Genomic DNA, 22433 nt, shown 5'->3' with positions numbered 1-22433 from the left:
GAATAACTCCTATTATTGAGAAAATGATCCAGCAGGGAGTTTTGAGAGAATTACTGAGTAGCCCGTGTAACTCACCGATAATGGGGCTAAAGAAACCCAATGGGAAGTTCAGGATTGTACAGGATTTGAGAAAAGTTAACAAAATTGTGGTGGCATGTTGTCCGATTGTGCCAAATCCGTCAGTAATTTTGTATCAGATTCCACATGATGCTGAGTGGTACACAGTGATTGATTTGTGTCATGCTTTCTTTTCAATTCCATTGCATCATGACAGCCAGCCGATTTTTGCATTTAGGTTTGGCCAGCATATCTTAGCATGGTGTCAAATCCCACAGGGGTATACAGAGAGCCCTTCGATATTCAATCAGTTATTGAAAAAGTCATTGGAGAGTTTGATCATGCCTGAAAACTCAGTACTAGTGCAGTATATTGATGACCTACTCGTGGCATCAAAGACACGTGAAGCTTGTGAAGTGGATACCATAGCTTTACTGAATCATCTGGCAGATGGAGGGTTAAAGGTATCTCCAGCCAAATTGCAATTTTGCAAGAAAGAGGTGCATTACCTTGGACACAATATTGAGAAGGGTCTGAGAAAGGTGACCGATGACAGGATCAAAATCATCAGGGGAATGAAAGCCCCAAAGACCCAGAGAGAAGTGAGGATGTTTCTGGGGATGGTGGGTTATTGTCGTCAGTGGATTAGTAACTTTTCTCTGATAGCAAGACCATTGATTAAGTTGACAAAAAGTGAGGTAAAAGACCCGTTGGAACTAGATGGAGAACAGATGGCAGCATTTGAGGAATTGAAGAGCAGAATGTGCGAAGCCCCTGCTTTGGGTATGCCAGACTATGAAAAAGAGTTTGAGTTGTACTGCAGTGAGAGAAATGGATGTGCACTTTCAGTGTTAATCCAGAAGCATGGACTACTGAGAAGGCCTATTGCGTACTTCTCATCGACACTTGACCCTGTAGCTGTGGGTTTACCAGGTTGTCTGAAATCTGTAGCTGCAACATGTAGAAGTCTGGAACAGAGTGAGGGAATCATAATGGGATATCCTGTAAGGGTATTCGTACCTCATAATGTGGCAATTCTTTTGACAAGAAGCAGAACTCAGTACATGTCACATAGTCGGCTGACTAAATATGAGAAAGTCATTTTGGGAGCATCAAATGTGACTCTTGAGAGATGTGTGAATGTGAATCCAGCGACATTATTGCCGGATATTGAACATGTGGGTGTGAAGACAGAAGATGATCACAATTGTTTGGATGTGCTGGATTACTGTACAAAACCAAGACCAGACATAAGGGATCTTCCATTGCCTGAGAGTGATCATGTGCTGTTTGTGGATGGATCATGTCTGAGAAATGATGATGGTGTGCTGAGTGCAGCATATGCAGTGTGCAAGGTTTCAGAAGTGATGGAAGCTTCACCATTGAAAGGAGTGAAATCTGCGCAAGTTGCTGAATTGGTGGCATTGACGAAAGCTTGTGAAATTGGGAAAGATTTGAGAGTGACTGTGATGACTGATAGTCAGTATGGATTTGGAGTTGTGCATGATTTTGGCCAGCTTTGGCTGCAGAGAGGTTTCTTGACGTCGAGTGGGACTCCAATAAAGAATGCTGAGGTGATTGGAAAATTGCTTGAGGCGATACAGCTGCCTAAAGAATTAGCGGTTGTAAAATGTGCTGCTCATGGACAAGGAGATGATTTTGTGACAATTGGAAACAGATTTGCCAATGACATTGCACAGTATAGTGCTAAAAATAATCACTTGATTAATAGGGAACGAGAAGGGGAAATGTCTTTTTGTTCTGTGATGTTTACTAATGTCCTAGAAACGTGGGACGAGGTGAAACAGTTGCAGGATGAGGCAGGAAAGGAAGAAAAGAAAGACTGGATCAAGGCAGGTTGTGCCCCAAGAGAAACAGACCATGTTTGGGTCTATAGAGATGGTAGACCATTCATGCCTAATTCCATGTTGTCGACAATGGCAAGGATGTATCATGGCCAGGGACAATTGGGAAGGGATGCGATGATCAGGTCTTTTAAACATACTTGGTACAATGCAAAGTTCAGGACGATTGCAGAGAGCATCTGTCAAAGATGTTTGATTTGCCAGCAATTTAACACTGGGAAAAAGACAGTGGTGAGTCTGGGAACGATAGGCAGAGAAGGTGGTCCTTTCACAAGAATGTAGATTGATTTCATTGAAATGCCCCAAGTGAACAGATTGAGGTATGTTCTAGTGGTAGTCTGCTTGTTCTCAAGATGGGTGGAGGCCTATCCGACTAGGAGAAATGATGGAATAGCAGTGGCAAAGTTACTGTTAAGAGAGCTGATTCCTAGGTACGGGTTTCCAGTAACGATTGAGTCTGATAGAGGTGGACACTTCTATAATGAGCTTATGAGTTTGATTTGTGAAGCATTGAGCATACAGCAGAAGCTACATTGTGCATACAGGCCAGAGGCTTCTGGCGTGGTTGAGCAGATAAATGGCACAATCAAGAACAGGATTGGTAAGATGTGTTTAGCCACTGGAATGAAATGGCCTGATGTCTTGCCTCTAGTGCTAATGACTATTAGATCTACTCCAGATAGAACTACTGGTTTGAGTCCACATGAAATTTTGATGGGACGTGCAATGCGTCATGCATTTGTACCTGTCAATAAGTTGATGACAATAACTGATGACATGATTTTGGATTACTGTAAAGGCCTGGCTGACGCAGTTCATTCTGTGTTTCACCAGGTTGGAGAAGACGCTACCACACTTGAGAAGAAGCAAGCTCATGATCTGAATCCAGGGGACTGGGTGAGGATTAAAGTACACAGAAGAAGAAATTGCTTGGTTCCAAGGTGGGGAAGGCCAAGACAAGTCATTCTGACTATGACAACTGCAGTGAAGTTTGCTGGTGTGAAAAACTGGGTACATGCAAGTCATACTCTGAGAGTTCCAAACCCAAAAGATGGGACTGGTAAGGAGTATTTTGAAGAGTCAGATTCCAGTGATGATGAAGAAACAGACCCAGTGAGAAGGAATCAAAATTCTGGGAGAGCTGAAGGAGAAAGAGAGTCAGGTGATTCTTTCTTTCCAGGAGAAAGCTCAGGAGAAACATTGAGAGTTTCAAAAGGGAGATCAGATTCTGTAAGAGAGACTGAAGTTCTAACAAGCAGTGGAGAAGAAAGAAGAGAAAAGAGCAGTTCCACAGAGATTACTCCTGAATCAGATGAGGAGGTAGAAGAACAACTTGAGATTATACCTGAAGAAGTAGGGTCAGAAGAAGATAGAGAGGGACAGATTGCGGAAGACCCCCGAGGAGGTGTAGTGAATATTCCTGATAAGCTAGGTGAAGGGACAAGTAGACAGCAAGAAGATTGCGTGTCGGAGACCCGAGGAGGGACAGAAATAGGGAAGTCTCAAACAGTGGTGAAAAAGACTGTGGAGCGAAAGAAAACTGCTGAAGAACAAGAGGTATTTGAAACAGAATCGGATGAAAGTGAGAATGAAAAATCAGAGGGTCGAGTTCTGAGAAAGAGAACTTGGATTGGAGAAAGAAATAATAAAGAAACAAGACCGAAAAAGGTTGTAAGAGGAGATCTTTGGCCTAACAACAGAATAAAGAAGCTGAGATACAGACTGATAAGAGCAAATACCTCGAAAGCTGAACAAGTGAATGAGGTATCGAGTCAGAATAAAGCAAAAGGTGAAAAGCGAAAAGAGTCAAAAGAACCGGAGGAGATCAAAAGAATAAGAAAACCTAACCAGAAGTATAGGTCGCCGGAATGGACGTACATGGCACTGTCTGAAGGTGAAGAGGCAGAAAGTCAGGGAAATCCAGAGGAGGCCATACGTGAAGTGGTTGAGGAAGATACAGGTGAAATCCTGAAAGTAATCTTGACTGACATTGGAGAAAAGTCGGATACTGAGGATGATGTTGAAGATCTAATACAATTTGATGTTGAAGAAGTTGAAGTGAAGAATGATGAATATCCAAATTGAGTGAACAGAAGAAATCACTTGGGAGAAAGTGAAAAGAAGAAAGTCTGAAAATTCATTGTTTGAAAAATCCAGAGTTCAAGAAATTTCAGTAGTGGAGTAGTAGAGGCTAAGTCAAAAGACAAGGTCAAAGTAGTAAAATGGCTAACATAGAGAATAATCAAAGTAGATGTGCCTTTTTGAAAAGATGGTGTAGAATGTGCTGCTGCTGTACTGGATTATTAATGCTACTATGGGGTGTTTTAGCTTTATTAGTTACTTTTAGAGTTACCATAGGTACATTTGAGATGCATATAGAAAATGTGACTAATGTAGGGAAGGATTCACAAAAAGTAGTTCCAACTAGAATTAGTAATACTTACATGCATAAAGATAGGTCAATTAATGATTTTTCTAGTAATGTTTTTTCAAAATTATTGTATGAATATGTGAAGACAATGGAAGTAAGGGATTGCTACGTATGTATGCAGTTACCTGCATCCGTTTCAGAGGGTGTTACTTATCACCATTTACCAGCTACGTATGGAATTTCATGTAGTGTATTGAGTAGTGTTTTCTATTTGTTAGGGAAAATAGATTATGTGATGTCTAATAAAGATAACATTTTTGGGCACTTGCCTATGAACAAAAAGCTGAATCCAGCTAAAGAAGCTAACATTTTTGGTGAGATTTTTATTGAGAAAGAAGAATTAACATTAGATTACATTTTTAAGAATAATTTAACTTGCAGTCTGAAAGAAGAAGAGAAGGCTTTCCTAAACATGGTGGAGGAAAGGAGAATGAGCATGCATGAAAAGGCAGGGAAATACAAAGTGAGTGAGACAATTTGGAACATTGAAATGGGGAAAGAGTTGAGAAATGGGGCTAGTCCAACTTTAGCTCTAGATGCACCACAGAAGGGTAAGCTGTGCATTACAAGGAGGAAATCCCAATATGATACATACTTTGTTGGGACTAGTGAGTGTCATGATACATACTTCATTGCAACAGGATGGGGTTTCAAAGGAGGAGAGGATCCAGTTTTCCCAGGAGTGTATTATGTTTGTGGGAACAAGGCTTATTACAAGTTGCCTGACCATTGGTATGGCACGTGTTATGTGGGCCTGGTTTTTCCAAAGATTTTCATATAGATAGAATAGAAGATGTAGAACATATTAATTTACTAACACGATTTAAGAGAGAAACTTGGTCAGAAATAGTTGGTGATACCTTTGGAGCTTTAATTCCAGCAGTGGGAATTTCTTTGAATGCATATGGAATTCGGAAACTGTCAACAGTGGTGGATCGCTTATCGACAAATACCGCTGAAGGGTTTGTTTTGGTGAATACGGAGATGATTGCCGTACGTGCCATGTCTATGCAAAATCGACTTGCCCTTGATATTCTATTAGCCAAGGAGGGTGGGGTCTGTGGAATGCTGAAAGTTCAACATTGTTGCACTTACATTCCAGACGAAAGCAAGGACCTGAAGGTCTATATCAAAAATATTACTGATTTGCATGAAGAATTAGTACCACTGGAAGCTGAAAGTATCTGGACCAAAATAGCTAATAAAATAGTTGCTGTTAAGAGTTTTATTGCAAACATAGGTAGTACTATTATAGGTAAGATATTATTTCCTTTGACCTGTGTAATTGTTGCTTTATTGATACTAAGATTGGGGTGTTTGTGTTGTAAAAACAGGGGAGGGAAAAAAAATTAATCAAAAGAAATATTGAAAAGAGAAATAAAAGGTCAAAAAGAGATCCACAAGAAATAGAATTAGAAGAATTGAGGGAGAGTGTTTACTTGGAAACAAAGAGGGATGATGAAAGGGAGTCTGGTGTGTAGTGTTGTGTAAGTGAAAAAGACATTTCCAATTTCTCCTAAAATGGGACTAAATTTTTACTAAATTTTTTTTTTTTGGGTTGTTTATTTGGTGATAAAATCACCAAAGGGGGGATTGCTGGAGCAGAGTTTTCTGTTGAAAATTTATCGGGTTTTGAAGCTCCAGTTTGTTTATATGTTGTGAATTAAAAATATTAATTTGTAACTATTAATTATTTGTTTTTGTGTGAAATTCTGATTAACCAATACGAACTAACAGGAGAAAACTATACGTGGGAATGCATTCATGTTGCTTAATAATAATGTGCAGGTTTTATTAAATGGATGTTGCTGAGTGCTGTTTGTTTTAAAGCACAAAATGCTTTTGAAAAAATGTGTGTACTAATGCTTTATTGTGTTGCAAAGGCTAGATAATTACATACACATAAGGGTATTAGTGGGGTTAACACTGTTTAATCACTATGCTGTGGTAACGTTGTTTTTGTCTCTTTTAATTAAGATGGTCTGTTTTGGCCTATCGTAAAATGGCTGCCGTTTAAAGCCTACGTTCGAGTGACCGTATTTTGATGAGAGGGCCTTGCTGAACATGGTCGAGAGTCATCTGACCACAGTCATCGCCTGGTTTAAAAGTTTTCCGTGAGGACAGCAGTTCTGGGCGAGAGTCCAAGTGTCCTTGGAGGACAAGGGAGCCACAATGAACTTTGTGATTATAATGCTGGTTCCGAGGAAATGTGAACGTGAAAGAAACATTTGCAAAACTCGAGTTTCCTTCTTCCGTCTTTTTATTTTTGTGATTTTTCTGAGCGGAGATTTTTCCAAATGTAGCGATGTTACATCCTTTCCTGCTCGCTCTGCTCAGCGGTTCAGCGGATATCTAAAACATTTTATGTTTCTTTAATTTGCAAAATTTGCTATAAGTATTGTTAGCCTAGAGAGGGTCATTGCATTCGGGATTTTTGAGGCCACTTCTTCCCAAACCTGCGTTGGTGAGGATCGATGCTGTGAGGACGGCGACTTGGGAGACTTCTACTGAGAGACCTGTCCTGACCCATTTATGACATTTAGCTAGAATAGGTAATTATGAGAATAATGATTTTGTTTTGATTGAATTTTCTTTGAACTAATTTTAGATAAATTACCATTATTTTAAATACAGTGTTGGTGGTTATTTCTTGTCAATTATTGAGTACTCCATTTTGATTATTGTTGATTATTGTTGTTTAAATCATGACTCAAGACAGTGTCAATTAGGTCTTATCGACCTTGGTGCAGATGCAGGGTGTTTAGGAGGGTTTCCCTTTACAGGTTCAGTGTTATTAGAGTAATTGAGTGTAAGTTGGTGAAATGGGCCCAAGCGTATGATGAGTGTATGTGCGTGTATCTGTGAGATTACTCTATCCGTGGAAGTAGGGAGAATTTATATGCCCTGATCTGGATCATACCCACCCCAGAGAAGGGACCCATTGGTCCCTGACCTCTACCTACCTGTAACGCCCCTAAATGTAATATTTAGGGGCACCCTGAACCTTCCTTCCTCAGATACCGAATCCAAAACAAGCAAGAAGAACAAGAAGAAAGAAGACCTGCCGTGCAGCTGCTAACAAGAGGAAGACACCAACTGACTTGGCCCCAGCCCTACATGCCTATCGACCCTTGAACCTGCTCCTGCTAAACCCCGGCGTCTCCAGTGGTCAGCAACCTCGAAAACCCCGGAGGACCTGACTGCCTTGCTCCTCTAAAAGACTGGGACTCACTGACTAGATTCATTTATTTTTCTCAATCTCCTTTCAAACCAGAAGACAGTGTTTTTGTACAATTCTGTAAGATGAATAGCATACTGTGTGAAATAAACACAGATCACAGGTTATTCACACACAATATCTAAAACAAAAAAAACTCCATATTGAAGGTAGGGAAAGCATGACCACATCTGTTAATGCCTCTGACTTTTTAGATATCATATACCTATTCAAAAGCTGGCTGAGCCATTGAAAGCTTCAGCCAGGCTTGACCCCGAAGCCTGGCTCTGGCTCAGCCTGAAGTTATGTTGGGACCTCAAGCCCATACCAAGCAGAGTTCCCATGTGGCTTCTGCATGCCTTGTTCTCTCTGCCCAGCATGTGATGTTAGAGCCAGGCCTACAAATTTTGAAACTGGAAACCAGGTTCGAGTCTCAGATCAGCTCAACATCCTGTGACCTTGTGTAATGTAAATGGTGCTCATGTAAAGTGCTCCAATACCTTTGGGTCGAACTCAAGCTATATAAAAAATGCAGAAAAATTCACAAAGAGGAAAGCCTTAACGTAAGAATAGAAAAATATCTATTTCCTGGTTGATTTGTACAAGGGAAAATTTGGATACTGGGATACATCGCAGTTTCCCTGCTTAAATTGTGTGATCTCAAGCAAATAATTGACTTCACCAAAACTCTTTTTTCTACCTTTTTGCATATGAAAGCACTTTCAAATATGTGAGTTGTGAATACCAGTTCTACAAAAGCCTATTATATTTGATTTAATACTCTAATGTGACGTATTAAAGGCAATGCTTTACATGTTAAAGAAATACACTTCTTGGATTTTATCATATTTTACATGATGTTTGATATATGATTAATCTAACAAACACAGCCAGACTAGGCTCATGTCAGGCTCTAAGATCTGAGCCAGAACCTAGGTGTGGCTCTTGTTAATTTGTTGGCACTCCCACCTCGAAGCTATTCAATGCAGTGGTTGAAGTGCATTAAAAAATGTATGGCTACTGCCATTGTGACGGGGTTAGTGAGAGCCACAGTGGAATTGAAGGAGTAGCTAAAACGAGGAAAATATTCTGTAACTATTTTCATGATCTCTTACCACCAGGTAACAACATATAAAATACCACACAACTTGTCTGAAAAATAAATACAAGTTAAAGTAATCAGTGGTAAATGCACTATTTATTTTTTATTTTTTTTCTTGACAGTTTTATTGCATCCTGATCTGGATGGACTGGCTAGGCCATGAGAATCGCCGCTGTCACAGCGGTTATGTTAGTATAATTAGAGGAACATTATGCCAATGATTTTTGGTGGAATAGAGATTCCCTACCAAATAAGTCTGAATGCATTGCTGAGTCAACATTTTGTGTATATCTCTCCCTAAACTTTCATTTCATTTTTTTACATTTGTCTCTAAAAACAACTCGTTTCTCAGAGTTTGACTACAGGGGTCCCTCTACTCCTCCCTTCTCATGGGACATCCCCACACCTTTAATAGGGTAAGAGTGTGAGCTGGTCTCACAACCATTTTAATTTAGAGCACCACGAATGCAGTGACACATGTGCTCACCGCATGCACTTTGACTGTATTCCGTGCATGTTTTCAGTCTGATTTCTTCATGGTCGGCATGAGTTTTACATTGTTCTGCTTATGCTGTCATATATTATTTCTTCTTAGCAGGTGTCCTGAAAGTTTCAAGGTAGAGCTGGACTAGTCCCAGCCTACAAGAGTGGGTTCATCTTTCTCTCTTAGAGACAAAATAGGAGCCCCCTTTTTCTCATAAGCCCTGATGAAGGCCATGGACCTCACCGGCCGTTGTGGCAGAAACATGTTGGCAACACATACGGAGATGGGGTACTAAACCCCCTAGTATCCACCACTAATTTTTAACATCGAGCACACTCTGCACCATTAAAGATTAACACAAGATTGTGCATAAATTTGGGAACGTCATTCGCTCACTATTCTAAGCACGGGCCCCCACTTAGCTATAGAAGTGTCTCCCTGTTCTCCAGGTGCAGGCCCGCCTTTTATCAAACCTGGTTTTTAAAGGGCAAGGACATCCGATGATGAAGCATGACACCCGGTGGTGTGTTAGGCCACTCCATACATTTTTTTCAGATATCCAACACCACCTAAATCATTGGCATAATGTGCCTCTAATTTTACTAAGGAATCAGACATTGTTGACAGAGTAGCTTCTTGTTGTGTGATACATGTAGGTTGGAGGCCAGCTTACCCTGTCTACCCCGCAGCCTCCTGTTCCATCCCCTTTTGAATAAAAGGGTTTATGTGTTTAGATGAGACAGCGGTTATGTTACCATGTCAACATCCCGCAGTGTAATGCATGACCACATCATGACAGTTGTAATAACCTCATTCCCCTCCCACCCTCCCTCTCCCTGAGTCAGGTACAATTTGGCTTAATAATGTACTGAGGGCTGGCAGTTGCTTAGATATTTACTTCAATTCTCCTGGCTCTGCACTTGTAGGCAAAGAGGGATGCTCTCCTAATAGGGATCTTCCTGTTACAAATGGCAAGCACGGTGTTCAGGGGAGAGGGGAAGTACAAGTTGGTGAGCCCTCTGGAGTGAGATCCTGGGTATCTGGTCAGGGTTTCTCACAGAGTCCATGAGGGCTTCCAATGCCCTCGCTATTTCTAAAGAGCTAATACCTCTTCTAGCCTCCCTAAGCAACACCTCCCCTTCATAGCCTGCCTATTTCTCAAGTTCCCTTTTCCATCCCAATATCCTGGGCCCTTTAGGGGCTTTCCAATTTCTCATAATCTCGCGTTTTGCACGTGTGATGGCTAGGTCCTGAAATCTACTTGTGACCTTCATCTGCTGTAAGGGGAAACCAATTTAGCATACATTGTCCCATTGTGCAGAGGAACTCTCTGGAAATTTTGTGCACTACTACTGTTGTGACCCTCTCCCAGTAAGGTACTAATGTTAGGCAGTCCCACATCATGTGTTTGAGCTTCGCCTCTATCGCCCCGAATCACGGGCAGGCCGCGTCCTCTATATTGAAATATTTGTTAATGTGGCCTGATGTCATATATGCACTGTGAAATGAAAAGTAGTTGATCAGTTTGAATCTTCCATTCCTGGAGACTTTGGGAACCCTCACTAGTATATTGTCCCAGTCTTTCTCCGGGATGGGGGTTCCAGGATCATCCTCCCATCTAGTCTTTAATGTCTCTAATGATAGCAGTGTGTGGATTCATATCGCCCTATAGTGGCAGGAGACACCGCTAAAGGTGCCTGCTGCTCGTATCATGTAATGGCAAGTGTTGTGGAGGTGTTCTTCTGACAGCCCCGCTTTCCAACACCCGTCACCACCCTATGCAGGAGGAAATGACCTCGGGTAGGCTGAATTCCACCCTGAGCTCCTTAAATGGGAGTGGAACCCCTTCATGGAATTGGTCACCCACCTTTTCAACAACCGCTTCCCTCCAATCCTGCTGGTCCTCCCAGTGTCCCCCATGAGGCAAATCATTCAGCATCCTCAAGGGAATGGCTGGGGGTGGGGATCCACAAACGTGTTTTTTGCAGGTAACTGGACCAGCAGCATTGTATCACCTTAAATTCCGATGTATCTTTATTGTTGGGGTGCATCGTTCTCCACAATGCACCCACTAATCTGGGGAGCTCCGGGACAAATGACCGTACCACTACATCTGGGGAACGCCGACGTGCGATCCACTGGGTGAACCACTGGAATTGAGTGGCTAGGTAATAGGACTCCAGTAACGTGAGTCCACCATCAGCAGATGGGCACTGCAGTTTAGCTAGTGTCACCCGTCAGCGGCCCGAGCACCAGAGGAATCCACACTGGCAAAGATGTTTAAGAGCTGAGGGAGGGCCATCACTTTTAGCAGGCCACTCTGCCTGCAACTGACAGTGGGAACTTTCACCAGAAGTCAGCACTGGCTGGCAAGGACCTGGTAGTCTGTCCTATATTACCATCTAGCAAGTTCTGACAGTTATAGTATATTTTCACCCCCAGATACTGCAAGCAGTTAGGTTCCCAGTGAAGATTGCCCAATCTGTCTGGTAGGAGAGCATTAGCCTCTAAAGGAAATAGCTGTGACTTTTGCCAGTTCATTCGCAACTCAGACCAAGTCCCAAATTCCTCCAGCATAGCATATATCCCTCTCTGTGTCCCTGATAAATAGTATGAGGTCATCGTCGTACAGAGCTATTTGAAGTTGATGGTTACCGATCTGGACTCCCCGTTAACTGTTCCCCCGAGCGGCTCCACTGACAGAGCAAAGTGCAGGGGCAACAGTTGGGCACCCCTGCCGAGTCCCTCATCCCACTGAATAACTCTCAGAGATGGTCTGACCCGCCTGCACCCTGTCCATGGGGTCCGTATATATATCAACTTAGCCCAAGTCAAAAAACCCTGCCCCAGATACATCCTGTTCAGTACTTCATAGAGGAACTTCCAGTCAAGGATATCAAAGGCCTTCTCAATATCACTCGCGAAGGCTCCCATCCTGTTGTGGTCATAGGCCCAGGAATCCAAAATGGCTATAAGCCTCCTGATGTTCAGTGTGGTATTCCAGCCTGGTATAAACCCTGCCAGTTCTGGATGGACTAGCTTGGGCATGAGGGGAGCAATTGGGCTGCTAAAATGTTGCTAATCATTTTATAGTAAACCTCTGTTTGTTGATGTGATCACTCCAAATGCATATGTGTGCAACCATAAGCCCACAGAATTGAATCCTTTTTTGTGCAGCAGGGAAAAGTGACTTGTGTATTTTTGGTGCAAGGAGATCCCTGAAAGCAATGTGAATGTTTTAGTCATTATTTTACACATGCATTATACACAGTAAAATATAGGCTGCCACTAAATGCACATATACATTTAAGTTACAGAAAAAAAGTGCTTCTAAAGTATAGATTTCAGTAATATGCAGACTATACCGAGTACAATTTTTTTTATAACTGTCAATTAAAAGCATGCACTACACAGCCCTGCATGGAACACCCTTACAGTACACTCTCAAAAGCAAAATATCTTGCCTTCAGGCAGCTTCAAGTGGCTCCCTCCATTATCGCCTACCAAGCAACCTTTACATTTGCCCATTAACCAATTGCCTACTTTTCCATTTCTTCAGGAAAGCAGACACCCTGACAAGAAGGCTTATTTCTTTTTAGCAGTCTGCCCCTTCCCCGGAAGGCAGCACAGAAGTCTCCCTCCCTTCCACTTCAGCTGGGTAATCTCAACTGTGGGAATTAACTTTTGTCCTTTACCTGAGAGCCTAAAATGACAGACAAATGCCGCTCTGAAGACATCAATCACAGACAACGGACGTTAAGGCTAATTTTCGGACAGTCTGTGAATACTAGGGATGGGTGGTCAGCCTTTCCCCAGAACTTACCCTCTAAACCCCTACTGTGGATTCATGAGCATTGCAACGTTCCTGAATTAGTAAAAAAATTGCACCATTTTTTTCAACACACCCTACATTTCCTCGTTGAGCCTGGCTCCATCCGAATTTCTCTTGAGTGGTCATGAAATCTCATTTCATATTCTGTTGGCCTTCAAACCATTGTCAGTCATTCATACACCAGTGTGGATATCTTACTTAGTGTATTTTACTTGCAACAAATGCTGTCAGGAAGTGAATAATTAAGAGTCAATAGCATTACCATATTTTAGCAGATCCTGATCTGAGCACAGTACTTAAAATGCTGTGGAGTTCTTCCATATTCCACGCTGAATCCATAACAAATATTGTGGACTGTTTAACGATGTATCTACACAAAGGACTACAAATCTTTTGTCAATTGTTGTGCTCGAGTTTAGAGCAGAGGTTACATTTGTCTACCTACAATGTGACAGGATGTTAATATGGCAGTGAGTCTAAATATGTGTTTTACCACTGGCTGACGTGTTTCTAAATGTAAAATAATGTAGTCCACAAAGTGTGGAAGAAATCTGCTGAGTGCAAAAGGAAGCAAGAATAAGCTATTTTACTAGAGAAAGTCTAGACAAATAACACGCAATCCGACAAGCTTATGAGTCAACCCACTTGACCCTTTACCTGCTTGGATGCTTGTGCAGTGCTGTGCAGGAACTTAAAAAAAAATAATAGGTGCCAGGTTGTTACAGATGTAGCTCTTTGGTCTTTTATGGCACAATCAAGGCTATGTATTGGAGCAAACGTCACATAATAATAATAATAATAATAATAATAATCCACATTTGTAAAGCGCGAACAATCACCCGTAAGGGTCTCTAGGCGCTGGGGGCCGTCGGATGAATATGAATATCTAATTGCTGCTGGAAGATGTAATGAAAAATGTGGAGAGTTTTTTCAGCTATTTAACACATTTGCTTAATATTTTTGTTAGATATGGTGTTTTTGGTTGACTAAGGTATGCACCCAAGGCAGGCAGAACCAACTACTCTAGTCAGGGTAAGTCAGGTGCACACCAAAGATAACCTGTGCTCACCTTCTGGTAGCTTGGAACAGAACAGGCAGGCTTATTTACAGAGGCAATGTGTAAAGCATTTGTGCAACACATACATAGAATAGCACAATGAATACACTACAAAAAAGTTCATAAAAATAGGCTTCTATACTATGAACCCATTAGTACTAAAATTATTAAAATACAAGGAATGCTTGTCAATATATGTTCGTTTAAAGACAGTACTCCTTCTCCTGAACAAAGGAAGATCAAAACAACTACAATCTGAAAGGTGCTTTTCATGTTATGAACACTGAAGGATATTACTCATTGTTCTGTAGAAAACCAGATTAGCACGATCGAAATTACATGTATTCGCTTTACATTAGGAGCCCTTCTGTAAGTGCAGTCAAGAAATACATGTGTAACTGTTTGGGGCTTTACAGTAATCTTTTTATATGGACAACAATCCTCATCAGGACTTGACAGCTGGACTGACAACGATCGGATTGGGAGCGTAGCACTCCACAAGTCCTAAGGGTTCATTTTTAAATACACAAAAAAGGGGACCAAACTCCAGGTGAAAGAGTTGCCTGTGCGAGAGTCCTCCAAAAGACCTCTGTGGACAAACAATGGCACGTTCAATACTGGAGTGCCGGGCAGCTAGGGGGACCATGTGGGTACTGGCAGTCTCAATACCTAGGTTGTTCAGCTGCAGTGTGTGGCAGATGGCTTGCCAGTTTTACAATCTCCTCACTGGGACCACAGAGGTCGGTCTCCATATGGCGTTGGGCTTTCGAGAGTGGGCTTGCCAGCTCGTAGGAGGATCTCGTCAGCCCCTAAACATGAGTCCAGTGATCCAATGCAGGGTATTTTAAATACACACAAAAAGGGGGACCAAACTCGAGGTGAAAGAGTTGACAGTGCGAGAGTCCTCCCAAACACCTCTGTGGACAAACACTGCCACATTCTGTGCAGGAGTGCAGGGCATCTACGGGGACCACGTGGGTCCTGGCAGTCTCAATACCTTGGTTGGTCGGCAGCCTTGTGTGGCAGATGGGCTGCCAGTTTCACAATCTCCTCTCTGGGACTACAGAGGGTTGTCTCCATATGGCGTTGGGCTTTCGCAAGTGGGCACGCCTGCTCGTAGGATGATCTCGTCAGCCCCTAAACATGAGTCCAGTCTTCCAATGCAGGGTAGGGCCCACTGGTGAACAACTGATGCAGCAGCACCAGTTTGGTGTACCACGTTCAGATGACTGAATGGGGGTGGTGCAACTTTCTCCCTGACAATGCCTCGGTTCAAAAGGGTGGCACTGACGTCGCAGGACTCCTTGACATTGCCCAGGCAATGAGGCCACGAGTCTCGCAGGATGGTGACTCACTCTCCCCCAGCACAAGGTGCTGCTCCTAGGCATGACTTCCATGCCACAATGCTGGCACTTCAGGCAGGCAAAGCATGTTGTTTCTAGGCAGCACAGAGCGCTGCACTTGTAGCAGAATCAAGCGTGGGGTTGCTTGAATGCGGAGAATTTCCAGACTCAGAGTCCCAGGGCAATAATGCAGATGCAGCGTCTTTGATGGACTGATGCTCTGAAAGAACAGGGGCAAGCCAACAAGTCCTTGGAGACCCTTGGGACACAAAAGCAGGTATCAGGTCATCCAGATCATTTGCAAAGTGGCAGTCCCTCCTTCAGCCCAGCATTCAACAGGCCCACACAGAAAAGCAGTTAGCAGGAATGGGGTTACTCCTGTCAGCACAACAGTCCTCCTGGTAAGGTGCAGATGTCAAACCAACAGCATCTGGTTATAGGGACCACTGTCTGCCCTTAAAAAATGAAACGAAAATGTTTCATTTTTTCCTTTAAGGAAAACGGTCTGCCTTTGAAAAAAAGCCTGCTTTATTTAGAAGCAGTCCCGGGCATGGGGGTCTGCTGAGCCCAGCAGGCCAACATACTTGGGAGGCCCTGCCATTCCCAATGGGGTCGCAAATTGCGAGTGGCTCATTAATATTCATGAGCCTCTCTATTTGCAACCCCATTGGGAATCACTAACAGTGTGTTACACACTGTTGAACATCCTAAATAGCGCCTTGCAAATTGCGAGTCGCAAAAGACTCGCAATTTGCGAGGCGCTATTTTGGCCGTCGTACATCTGGCCCCTAGTGCTGTAAGCCAGACCTCCCTTGTTCTGACGGAATGGACGGGAGAATGGACTGAACATCATGTGTGTTGGATGTTTAGCAATTCTTTTAATCATTGATATATATTACCTATTGGCAGTTGCCAGTAGGTAGTTATAGTTAGGACCATGTTTCCATAGGAAAAGCATTTTTTCACTTGCCTATACCTTTGGTGTTGTTAGACCAATCTTAATGATATTTTCCCCAAACAGTTTCAAGGTAGGTTCTGATTGTCATGGAAAGTTTGGGGGTGATCCATGCAGAAAGGGACTGAGAATTTGGGTCACGCAATAAGGGTGCATTTGTAATGTTAATTCCCATAGGAACGTTTAGCAACACCTACAGCCCAAAACAGCTGCACTGACTTACGTCACATTTGGCACGGAGGTAGATGTTGTTTTAAGGAAGTGGCTTTTGCCTATTTGTTGTAAATCTGTTTAGTTGTTTTTGCGAAATTTAAGCCAAAACTGATAGTAATATCTCTGGCCACAAATATTTCATGAAGGCTTTGCAATGAGTCGCGAATGCACGCTCCAAGGGGAATGCTCTTATTGGCTGGATCAACCTAAACAGAAAGCTGCGGCTGCCATTTTATCTATCGGAAATGGTCCCTGGGGTTGAAAATTTGTTTGCAAGCCCACATAAGGGGTCAAAGCAGAGGTACTCTGACCTCTTGTTTGAGAAATGGGGCTGTCAGTAACGCAAGTTCTGTGTCTAAAATAGATTTTTTTGACAACATGCGATATTCATGATGACGACACGACTACCAGCGTGGCCCCCCGTACCATCGCGGGGAAGCTACGAACATAATGACGACGTTGAAAATATTGGTGGGAATATATCAGTGAATCATTATTATGCATTTGTTATAGAGATATTGAGATTTTGATTCATGTTTTTATAGAGTTATTTATATAGTGACTTATGTACTGTGATGGTTAGAATTAATAATATAGTTATCATTTTTGAATGTGGTGGTGGCTATTAAATTCCGGCTTTTGCTTTCTGCCTTAGCGAATTACCTCCAGGGATAGAAATGGCCAATGCCCTCCCGAACTCCGGCCTCACCATGAAGATGGAAAATACGTATCAGAGATGGTTGTTCTAGAAATACACTAGAATAACATTAGTTTGAAATGCACAGTAATAAACTGCTAGTGTGTAAAATTCTGCAATATGTGTGCATATATATGTTTTCACTTTATGAAAAAGGCATGATCGTCACAGTTAACAAAGTCAACATGATGTCCGGAATAACTGCAAAAACGGAAAATAGGTCTGAAAGATGGTTTTTAAAGAAACTTAATAGAAAAATGTGAGTTTAAACATACTTTGAAAGACGTATGTATGTAGTAATATGTGTGTATAAGTGGCTGTATGGACACTGTATGAGTATCAGTATCAGGGGCTGCATTTGTGAGTGAGTTGATGTATGAGTGGCTGTATTGTTGACTGAGTGGATGTGTGTGTCGATGTAGACCTATGAATCATTGAGTGGGTGTGTACGTACTGGTATGGTTGTGTCAATGGTTTTGAGAATGGTAGTGTAGAAGTTGGAGTGGGTGTATGAAAGCTTATATGGGGTGAGAGTAAGTGCGTCAGAGATTCTGTGTATGATGTCATCAGGGATGTCATTTGAGATGACATGAGTGATGTCACTAGCCATGTCATGAGCGATGTACTATGTGAGGCCATAAGCAGTGCATTGCTGGGGCGTGAGTTATAGTTAGCTCAGCTAACTAGAACTGATGATTTTTTTCAGTGAATATCTAAATATAGTATTATGACAATCAGAGACACCTGGATTTAGGTATTTACAGGTGATACACTAGGTGCTGTGTATTTAGGAAGTTTGGAAAGCAGTTAAACATCAAATGCATCTTTAACTTATCTTTCTCTTGGTTGCAGGCATTGTGAGAGAAAGCTGCTCTACTCTGCATGAAAGGAAGTGAGTATTGGGATGGGAAATAGTAATCTCTACTCACATCATGCATCTAGCTCAATGCCCAAATCCACATGTAAGGCTATCTAAAAAAAAGTACTAAATTGGAGGGAAGGCTCCCAGCTACCAGTGCCCACTGCCTGGAGCCTGCCGCACATGCAAGCTGCCCTTGTGCACAGGTGCCAGTCGGAGCATGCAGGGGTAGGCATACCCTCAGAGAACACCTGTCGTCCTAGTGCCCTGCTAGGCTAGTTCTCCACGCTTTGTTTTAAATTTGTTAAGGTTATCTCGTTTGAGATTGTTGTTTGTGGGGTTGCTTTTTTTCTGTGCACTGTGGTAAAGCAGTCATTTTTGATGCTCGAGTTTGTGAGCATAGCTGTGTGCCATTACCAGTAGGTGACTGGGGCTGGGAGAGTATACAAGGTGAGGTGGCATTCCTTCCACCCGGGCAACGCTGCCTCACAGAGATTTTTGGTGTCTTTTTATTTACTGAAAGGTTCTTGATTATTTAAATATTCTCTATTTTTTCTAAGTTGGTTTGAGATTTTTTTTGTCTTGTGTTTTCACTTTATTACTGTTTTGTTTTGCTACATAAATATTTTAGACATTGACTGCAAGTTAAGCCTAACTGCTTTGTGCCAAGCTACTAGAGGGTTAAGACTAAATTAATTTAGTCTTGCCCTGACAAGGATTGTGATTATTATTTAAAGTGGGTTCTCACCCCCCCACAACTAATACTCCAATTTCTTAAATTTCCCTTCTCATCCCTTCATAGATTCGGATTTATTCTTAACTGTGAAAGGATTAAATCGCTGCTGCCTGCATCCAAGGTGGGAATATCCCTGCCAAGAGTTTGCAAATACCCAAAAGTACATGTTCACATAATCAGGCAGGAATTTACATACTAGAACTTCTGTAACACACTCACTATACCAAATATGCTCAAATTCCTTATCACACCATATTTGCATATTATAACACTTGAAGAACTTGTTTTATGAATGTATATTCCCATTTTGCACGTCAAAATGTAAGTCTAAAATTGTTAATAGAGATAGATGCGGTTCATACTGTTCACAAGGATTTCTAGCTACTTTGGATAGAGTTTAATTAATAAAGAAAATAGATATGTGTTTGCACGTTGACCTGTAAGAACAAATGCTCCACATCACATTTTATTACAAACAGATTAAAATTTAGAGTAAGCATGATAATTGGCGCTGAACACTTGTATCAAATAAAGACAATCTTGAGGCTCACTAAAAGAATACTAAAGTGAATGGTATTTAGGCCATCCAAATGCTCCTGATTACAGTCTTAGTGACAGCATGCAATTGTTTTCAGTTGCTAGCGTACAATTTGATGTAAAACAACACACTCAAGAATGGCATCTTTATCTTTAGAAGAAATGTACCTCTCTTACCTTCCTCCATATCAAGGCCAGAAAATCATGACATAGATGTTAAGATTCTCTTCAAAACTCACATATGACATGATGGAAAAGTCTTGTTATCTCCATTCTGCAAAACAAACATGTAGGTAATAATTAAGCATCAATTTAGTGCGCATAAGACCGCAGTGAAGATATAGCAAATTGGAAACCTTAGTTTTGTGAGTATTAGGTTTGGAGGATGTAAAAAAATGCCACAGCACCTATTGAGTTTCCCTGCATTGACTTTATTTTACTTTAAAAAGAAGCAGTCAAATACCCTTTGCATAACTAATATGAACTTCCAGTTTCTCATGAATGTAGGTAGCTTTTAGACTTCATTGAAGAGCATGCAACTGTATCATTATGTAGGGAATCTGCCTTTTCTGTGTAGGTTCACGAAATTTTTGGTCTTTTGCTGGACCCTGTTTTAATGCTGTCCTTTAGACCCTGCACACTGGGGTACTTCTGGCCAGTACTCTGTGTATTTGCTTTGACTTCAAAGGCAGAGACATTGGCTAATTCATGAATGCTGTATTTAACTATATATGGTACAGAAATAAATCTATGGCATGAAAAGTTAACTGTCATCTGTAGACAGAGGCACCTATTATGCCATCCACTATTGTGTCAAAAGAAAAATATGGCTTTAGGCCTACCATTAGAGCCTGACTGCTGAAGTGTAAAATATGCAGAGCGACCTGTTAAAGTAAACCTTTTGACAATTGAAAACCTACCTTATAATTATTAGTAAGTCATGCCTAGGTACTGCTTGTAACCCTCAAGGTAAGGTATATAGCATTTGAAAGTGGAACATGTGGAGAGTGAATGGTACCATGTCACAACAGAGACAAGGCCCTACAAACTATTTTTGCTCTGGCTGGCCTTGCTGCCCTATGTAGAATATGAGAGTACAGATTAAAATACTAACACTGCCAACTCGGTAAAGGGATCTGCTAGAAAAATAATTAACCACCACGAGGAGCACACGACTCGAAGGACTTGCTACCAACATGGAAGGCAAAAATCAAAATGCAAATTGCTGCTTATGTGGATACCAAAATGAATCCATAAGCCATTTGATGTGTGTATGCCCGATAGCCAAGGACTTAAGATAGACACTCCTTAGACCAATTTCTAACAAACTAAATATTTGCACCTGTAGGCAAGCCGTAATCCCCTGGATGGAGGCCATATCGAACATATTGACTTGCCGAGGGGTAAAATTTCTCTTACAAATTAATAACCTCCTCTGAAAAGCAGACCCATAACAGTCAAAGGGCCACACAAAGGGAAAAAAATGTAAAACCTAAATGAAATGAATTTACCAGAAATGAGAGTCCAATATTTAAAAAACGTTAAATATTGTAAATACATATGCAAACTATTTTATTGGAAACATAATTACCTTTTTACTTTTATATATTGAACATTTTATAAATTGACAAAAGCATATTTTATTTATTGCGCTTTATGGCAATGTAAGAAACAAATAAAGGACTTTTTGACTGAGTATAAACCACTATTTATATTGGGTTTGTTAGAAATGGGGGTCTCTAGTTGGCAACGATTTGCCCCTTTGTCCTAGTAGGGACCCTTCTTCTTAGTCAGGGTAGGGGGATACAGTTCTAAAATAACCCCTGCTCACCCCCTTAGTAGCTTGGCACAAGCAGACAGGTTTATCTCAGAGGCAGCGTGTAAAGCATTTGTGAACACATACAATAATACAGTGAAAACACTACAAATGGACACCACACCAGATTAGAAAATAAGTAATCTTTATCTAAGCCAAAACAAGACCAAAACAACAAAAATCCACAATGCAGTACTAAAAATATGATTCTTAAAAGGTAGAAACAGTTCTGTTTCCAAGAAAATGTTGGATGCAACACTTTTACACAAAGTACTTTGGATGCGTCGAAAAATGCAAGCAAAAAGGGTCGCAGGGAAGGTGATGTGTCGGTTCCTTACACTCAGGGAAGGTGATGCATCAGTTCCTTGCACCAGGGTAGGTGATTCTTCGGTTCCTTACTGCTGCACGAGGGAGGTGATGCATCGGTTCCTTATCGTACAGGAGGTAATGCGCCGGTTTCTTACTGTGTGGGGAGGTGATGCGTCGTTTTCTTACTGCGTCCCCCAACAATGCGACAGACTTGATGCCTCAATGCGTGACCATTCAGCATAATGCGATGCGTGAAAACCTGAGATGCCCTGCGATGATTTCAGCTGCGTCCCCTCGATGCGTCGGTTCTACCACAACAGTGCCAGCATCAGAATAGGTGCGGTAATCTTGGATGTTGGAGATCGGTGCACAGGATTCTTCGAACGGGGCAGACACTGCAGCCGCAAGCAAGCACTGCATCAACGCGTCAGAAAATTATTCTCACACAGCTGTGATGCGTAAGAAACAGGCGATACATTAATTTTCACAGTTCTTGCAGTTTCCAGTCCCAAAACACCCTTCAGACGTCCAGAACACTGGCAGGCACCTCTCAGCAGGTCAGAACTCCCAGCAAAGGAGTACAGGGGATACTGGGGGTGAAGTCTTTGTGTCCCTAAGACTTCAGAACAGGAGGCAATCTCTATTTCAAGCCCTTGGAGATCATTCTCAGGTAGGAGACACAGCCCACTGCAAAGTACTTCTCCTTTCCTTGGCAGAAAGTAGCCATATCATATGGTCCTGATGAGACCCCTCACTCCCCCTGGGGTTGACACATCATCGACACACTCCTCAAATGAACCACGTTTTCAGCCCTTTAGCATTGTCCTAGAAGACTGACTTTCTATTCAAAAATATTGTATTGTGGTTGTTTCCTTTTATACCACCTAATAAAACTCCCACCTTCTTTTTTAAGGTTCTATTTC

At 41.8% G+C, this 22433-nt stretch overlaps 1 protein-coding gene across 1 annotated transcript in view; it reads right to left on the bottom strand.

Moving 5' to 3' along the window:
* Nucleotides 1-22433, bottom strand: part of HTR2C (5-hydroxytryptamine receptor 2C) — a 3718710-nt gene that overhangs the window by 1985244 nt on the left and 1711033 nt on the right. Inside the window, exon 6 of the mRNA XM_085606666.1 lies at nt 19563-19659. The gene's annotated coding sequence lies outside the window, so the exon portion shown is untranslated. The remainder of the gene's footprint in view (nt 1-19562; nt 19660-22433) is intronic.

This window comes from Triturus cristatus, chromosome 5_2, assembly GCF_964204655.1.
Source record: "Triturus cristatus chromosome 5_2, aTriCri1.1, whole genome shotgun sequence".
NCBI classification, from domain to species: domain Eukaryota; kingdom Metazoa; phylum Chordata; class Amphibia; order Caudata; family Salamandridae; genus Triturus; species Triturus cristatus.
The sequence above is the reverse complement of the archived record's forward strand: the minus strand, read 5'-3'. Positions and strand labels throughout refer to the sequence as shown.